The sequence below is a fragment of the Arachis hypogaea genome, chromosome 19 (assembly GCF_003086295.3).
Source record: "Arachis hypogaea cultivar Tifrunner chromosome 19, arahy.Tifrunner.gnm2.J5K5, whole genome shotgun sequence".
In the NCBI taxonomy this organism is placed as follows: Eukaryota; Viridiplantae; Streptophyta; class Magnoliopsida; order Fabales; family Fabaceae; genus Arachis; species Arachis hypogaea.
This window is the reverse complement of record NC_092054.1, coordinates 86,539,074-86,545,576: the sequence shown is the minus strand read 5'-3', so window position 1 is coordinate 86,545,576 and position 6,503 is coordinate 86,539,074. Positions and strand designations below refer to the sequence as shown.

The following is a 6,503-nucleotide window of genomic DNA, read 5'->3' as shown; positions in this document are numbered from 1 at the left end:
GAGCCAATATGGCATTCAGAGTATCAACCTCAAGAACTCCCTTCTTCATAGGCGTCCCATTATTCACAGGATTCCTTTCAGAAGTGTACATGAACTGGTTATTAGCAACCATGTCAATGAGTTCTTGAGCTTCTGCAGGCATTTTCTTTAGGTGAGTGGATCCACCTGCAGAAGTGTCCAGTGACATCTTTGATAGCTCAGATAAACCATCATAGAATATATCCAGGATGGTCCATTCTGAAAGCATGTCAGAAGGACACTTTTTGGTCAACTGTTTGTATCTTTCCCAAGCTTCATAGAGAGATTCACCTTCTTTCTGTCTGAAGGTTTGAACATCAGCTCTAAGCTTGCTCAGCTTTTGAGGAGGAAAGTACTTGGCTAAGAAAGCCGTGACCAGCTTATCCCAAGAGTTCAGGCTGTCTTTAGGTTGAGAATCCAACCATAATCTAGCTCTGTCTCTTACAGCAAAAGGGAAAAGCATGAGCCTGTAGACTTCAGGATTTACACCATTAGTCTTAACAGTATCACATATCTGCAAGAATTCAGTTAAGAACTGAAAAGGATCTTCAGATGGAAGTCCATGAAACTTGCAGTTCTGCTGCATCAGAGAAACTAACTGAGGTTTCAGCTCAAAGTTGTTTGCTCCAATGGCAGGAATGGAGATGCTTCTTCCATGTAAATTGGAATTAGGTGTAGTAAAGTCACCAAGCATCCTCCTTCCATTATTATTATTTTCGCCTGCCATCTCCTCTGCCTGTTTGAAAAATTCTGAAAGGTTATCTCTGGATTGTTGTATTTTAGCTTCTCTTAATTTTCTCTTCAAAGTCCTTTCAGGTTCTGGATCTGCTTCCACAAGAATGTTCTTATCCTTGCTCCTGCTCATATGACAAGGAAGAATGGCCAGAAAAATGATAATAATAATAGAGATCCTTTATACCACAGTATAGGGATCCCTTTGTAAGTAGAAAAAGAGGGGGAGATAAAGGATGTGATGTACAGGAAGAAACACAACTGTGAGGATTGGAATGTGAGATGAGATGTTAGGATATGAATGAATAAATAGAATGAGATGGGAGAGAAGGAAGGAATTTTCGAAATTTATTTTTGAAAAGGAGTTAGTGATTTTTGAAAATTGGTTTTTGAAAGTTGTTAGTAATTTTTTTTTTCGAAATTTTTGAAATTAAAAATAAAAAATAGAAATAATTAGTTAATTAAAAAGAAATTTTTGAAAAAGGGGAGGATATTTTCGAAAATTAGAGAGAGAGAGTTAGTTAGGTGGTTTTGAAAAAGTTAAGAAACAAACAAAAAGTTAGTTAGTTAGTTGAAACATATTTTGAAAAGATAGGAAGTTAGGAAGTTAGAAAAGATATTTTGAAAAGATATTTTTGAAAAAGAAGGAAGATATTTTCGAAAATGAGAGAGAGAGAGAGAGTTAGGAGGTTTTGAAAAAGTTAAGAAACAAACAAAAAGTTAGTTAGTTAGTTGAAACAAATTATGAAAAGATAAGAAGTTGGGAAGTTAGAGAAGATATTTTGAAATCAAATTTTGAAAAAGATAAGATAAGAAGATATATTTTTTTTTTGAAAAAGATATGATAGAAATTAGTTTTTGAAAAAGATTTGATTTTTAAAATCACAATTAATGACTTGATTCATAAGAAATCACAAGATATGATTCTAGAACTTAAAGTTTGAATCTTTCTTAACAAGCAAGTAACAAACTTCAAATTTTTGAATCAAAACATTAATTGTTTATGTTATTTTCGAAAATTTAATACAAAAATAAGAAAAAGATTTTTGAAAAATATTTTTGGAATTTTCGAAAATAACTAAGAATTTTGAAAAAGATTTGATTTTTGAAAAAGATAAGATTTTCAAATTGGAAATTTGATTTGACTCATAAGAAACAATTTGATTTTAAAAATTTTTGAAAAAGTCAATCCAAATTTTCGAATTTGAGGAGAGAAAAAGGGAAAGATATTTTTTTTTTGATTTTTGAATTTTTATGATGCAAGAGCAAAACACTAAAAGGATGCAATGCTTGAAATTTTTAGATCAAAACAATGAATGCATGCATGAATGCTATGAATGTCAAGATGAACACCAAGAACACTATGAAGAACATGATGAACATCAAGAACATTTTTTTGAAAAATTTTTTTAATGCAAAGAAAACATGCAAGACACCAAACTTAGAATTCTTTAATGCTTACGCACTAAGAATTCAAGAATGCATATGATAAACATGAAAAGACACAAAACAAAAAATCATCAAGATCAAACAAGAAGACTTACCAAGAACAACTTGAAGATCATGAAGAACACTATGAATGCATGATATTTTCGAAAAAATGCAAGATGCATATGCAAGTGACACCAAACTTATGATATGACTCAAGACTCAAACAAGAAACATGAAATATTTTTTATTTTTATGATTTTATGATTTTTTTGGATTTTTAACTTATATTTTTCGAAAATTATTTAGAAAAAAGAAAAATAAGGATTCAAAATTTTTAATATGAATTCCAGGAATCTTATGCTCTAAAGCTCCAATCAAAGGGTCAGGCATGGCTTAATAGCCAGCCAAGCTTTAGTATGTAACTCAGACATGACACGCCTGACATTCCTTGCATTCAACAGCCAATTGGCTAAGAAAGACATAGAAGCTCTTCTCTTGAGTATAAGGATTGAGACATGGCTTTACAGCCAGCCAGGCTCCAACATGCTTCATGAAACACTAGAATTCATTCTTAAAAATTCTGAAGTCATAGAATAATTTATTTTTGAAAACATTTTTATTTATTTTTTTTTTTCGAAAACAGATGAGAAAATTTTGAAAATATTTTTGAAAAATTTTTGAAAAGAAAACAAAAAGAAAATTACCTAATCTGAGCAACAAGATGAACCGTCAGTTGTCCATACACGAACAATCCCCGGCAACGGCGCCAAAAACTTGGTGGACGAAATTGTGATCACATTAATGTAGTACTCTTTGTTATTGTATGGAATCATTATTATGGCTCTTTACTATGTGTGGACACAACTCCGTTCAACTAACCAGCAAGTGTACTGGGTCGTCCAAGTAATAAACCTTACGTGAGTAAGGGTCGATCCCACAGAGATTGTTGGCTTGAAGCAAGCTATGGTCACCTTGTAAATCTCAGTTAAGTTGACTCATATGGGCTACAATATATTATGTAAATAAAACATAAAGTAAGGATAGAGATACTTATGTAGATTCATTGGCAGGAATTTCAGATAAGCGAATGGAGATGTTGTTCGTTCCTCTGAACCTCTGCTTTCCTGCTATCTTTATCCAATCAGTCTTACTCCTTTCCATGGCTGGCTGTATGCAAGGGCATCACCGTTGTCAGTGGCTACATCCCCTCCTCTCAGTGAATCATATGCTCACGCACCCTGTCACGGCACGGCTATTCATCTGTCGGTTCTCGATCATGCTGGAATAGGATTCACCCTCCTTTTGCGTCTGTCACTAACGCCCAACAATCGCGAGTTTGAAGCTCGTCACAGTCATTCAATCATTTTATCCTACTCAGAATACCACAGACAAAGTTTAGACCTTCCGGATTCTCTTGAATGCCGCCATCATTCTAGCGTACACCACGAAGATTCTGGTTAGGAGATCTAAGAGATATTCATTCTAGCTTAATTCATGTAGAACAGAAGTGTTTGTCAGGCACGCGTTCATAAGGGGGAAGGATGATGAGCGTCACACATAATCATCACCTTCATCACGTTCTTGGGTGCGAATGGATATCTTAGAAGAGAAATAAGAAGTATTGAATAGAAAACAGTAGTACTTTGCATTAATCTTTGAGGAACAGCAGAGCTCCACACCTTAATCTATGGAGTGTAGAAACTCTACCGTTGAAAATACATAAGTGAAGGTCCAGGCATGGCCGAGATGGCCAGCCCCTCTGATCTAAGAACCAGGCGTCCAAAGATGTCTAATACAATAGTAAGAGGTCCTATTTATAATAAACTAGTCACTAGGGTTTACATGAGTAAGTAATTGATGTATAAATCCACTTCCGGGGCCCACTTGGTGTGTGTTTGGGCTGAGCTTAAGTGTAGCACGTGCAGAAGCCATTTGTGGAGTTGAACGCCAGTTTCTGTGCCAGTTTGGGCGTTCAACTCTGGTTTTGGATCCTTTTCTGGCGCTGGATGCCAGATTTGGGCAGAAAGCTGGCGTTGAACGCCAGTTTACGTCGTCAATTCTTGGCCAAAGTATGGACTATTATATATTGCTGGAAAGCCCTGGATGTCTACTTTCCGACGCAATTGGAAGCGCGCCATTTCGAGTTCTGTAGCTCCAGAAAATCCACTTTGAGTGCAGGGAGGTCAGAATCCAACAGCATCAGCAGTCCTTTTTCAACCTCTGAATCTGATTTCTTCTCAAGTCCCTCAATTTCAGCCAGAAAATACCTGAAATCACAGAAAAACACACAAACTCATAGTAAAGTCCAGAAATGTGAATTTAACATAAAATCTATTAAAAACATCCCTAAAAGTAACTAGATCCTACTAAAAACATACTAAAAACAGTGTCAAAAAGCGTATAAATTATCCGCTCATCAATACATTTGAAGAATCTTGCAAAGAAGTGGAGAAATTCATAGAAGAGCACAAGGGAGTAGAACTCACAGAACCACTGGAACCACCTATCCCAAGGCCATTACCACCCAATACAAGTTTCAAGTGGGTACAATCCTTAACTTTTAACTGTGTTTTTTCCACTTGAATATGGTTTGCTTGAAACAAATGGCCAGCTTAGAGCTCCCTGCGGCTTTAAGAGTAAGCGGGAAATGGCTCGTACTCAGAGCTGGTGCACAAGGTTTAATAAGGTTCCACGCTTCAACTCGAAGTGCACGGATTGGCATCATGATCAATATGGATCTCGGAAAACGTTTGGTTATCCTGGTGAGAATCTAATTTCTAAACCGCCCAGATGGAAAAGTATAGATCAAGACGAAGGTGGATTTAAAAACAAAGTTTGGGATCCTGGAATCTATCTTGACAATCGTCACCCCAGGAGCCTGAGAATCTATTTGAAGCTGCTCAGAAGCTTCACATGCATAGTTTGGGACCCCGGAGGCTATTGGCATTCCAAGCATTGGTGGAGATTTCTAGATGAATTTAAGCATAAGCCGCCATAACAGAAAGCTCATCCAATGTCCAACTTAAGGACTTTAACTAAAAGTGCTAGGTGGGAAACAACCCACCATGGTATGATCGTTCCTTTTTTTTTTCAATTTTAATTTTATTCTGTTTTGTTTATTTTTGAGTTTTATTTTTTTTTACTTCATTGAACCTGGAATCATGCATAACATTCATATTAGCATTGCATTCTGCATTTTACACACAAAAAAAGGGTGACGCGACCACATCATTCATGCGATCGCGTCAAGTTGCGAAAAACACTTCCCACGCAACCGCGTCATTCACGCGGCCGCGTGATCTGGAGATCGGCGTAAAGATCCAACGTCCAGAAAGTTAGGCTGGAATCATGCGGCCATTGTACATTTTGCATAAAATGCCCACGCGATCGCGTTACTTGCACAACATCAATCCCACGCGACAGCGTGAGCGACGCGATCGCGTCGCATGGATTGCACAACACCCCAAAAGGAGACAGAGAGTTGCGCTGAAACGACGCTGGATTCGTGCATTTAGCACAATTTCCAGTGACGCGATCGCATGCCCCAGGTGATCGCGTCATTCATTCTTTTAGCTATTCCATGCGATCGTGCCACTAACGCGATCGCGTCGACCCCCATTTCACTCCAGCCACGCGACCGCGTGCCCCACGCGATCGCGTGGATTCAAATTTATAACCCCCCAGTCACGCGATCCCTACCATTCGCGCCCCCCCTAAACCCTTCTCCTTCCTCTCTTCTTCTCCGATCACACCACTACCACCCGGCCACCGTCACCGACCGCCGCCACCCCGCCGACCACCCAGACCCCGTCGCCACCCACCCCCTTCCTCCTTCCCCTTCTTTCTTCTTCTTCCTTCTCCCTCCTCCCTCCACCGCCACTGCCCCCTCCGCGATCACCACCCCACCGCGCCGCCGTCACCGCCGCGCCCCCATCCGCCACCCAAGCCCCCCTTCCCTTCCTTCCCTCTCTCCCCCTACCCCCATTGCCCTTCCCGAAGCCCCTGCCTCCAAACAGCAACTGCCGTCGCACCACCCTCCTCTGCCGCGCTAGACACCTCTCCCACCATCCCCAGCCACCTCTCTGCCCCACTCTCCTTAATTCGCCTACCAGGTTCCGACGAACGCCACCCTTCTATCCATTCGTAGTTAATTCATATTTTTCTATTTATGTTCATATTTAGGCTAGTTAGATATGCATGTTGTAGTGGATTCTAGGTTGTTAGGTAGCCTAGGATGTTGTTTGTGGATTTAGGCCTGTTTAATTGCACTGTTCGTGTTTCTTGTTTTATCAATTTGCAATTCTGCTGTTGCTGTGAAGTTT

At 39.3% G+C, this 6,503-nt stretch overlaps 1 non-coding gene across 1 annotated transcript; it reads left to right on the top strand.

Annotated features, from left to right (window-relative positions):
• Nucleotides 1-241: 241 nt before the first annotated feature.
• On the top strand, nucleotides 242-349 carry LOC112781642 (small nucleolar RNA R71). Its single transcript, XR_003192406.1, has one exon. It is a non-coding gene; the product is annotated as a small nucleolar RNA R71 (small nucleolar RNA).
• Nucleotides 350-6,503: the final 6,154 nt, after the last annotated feature.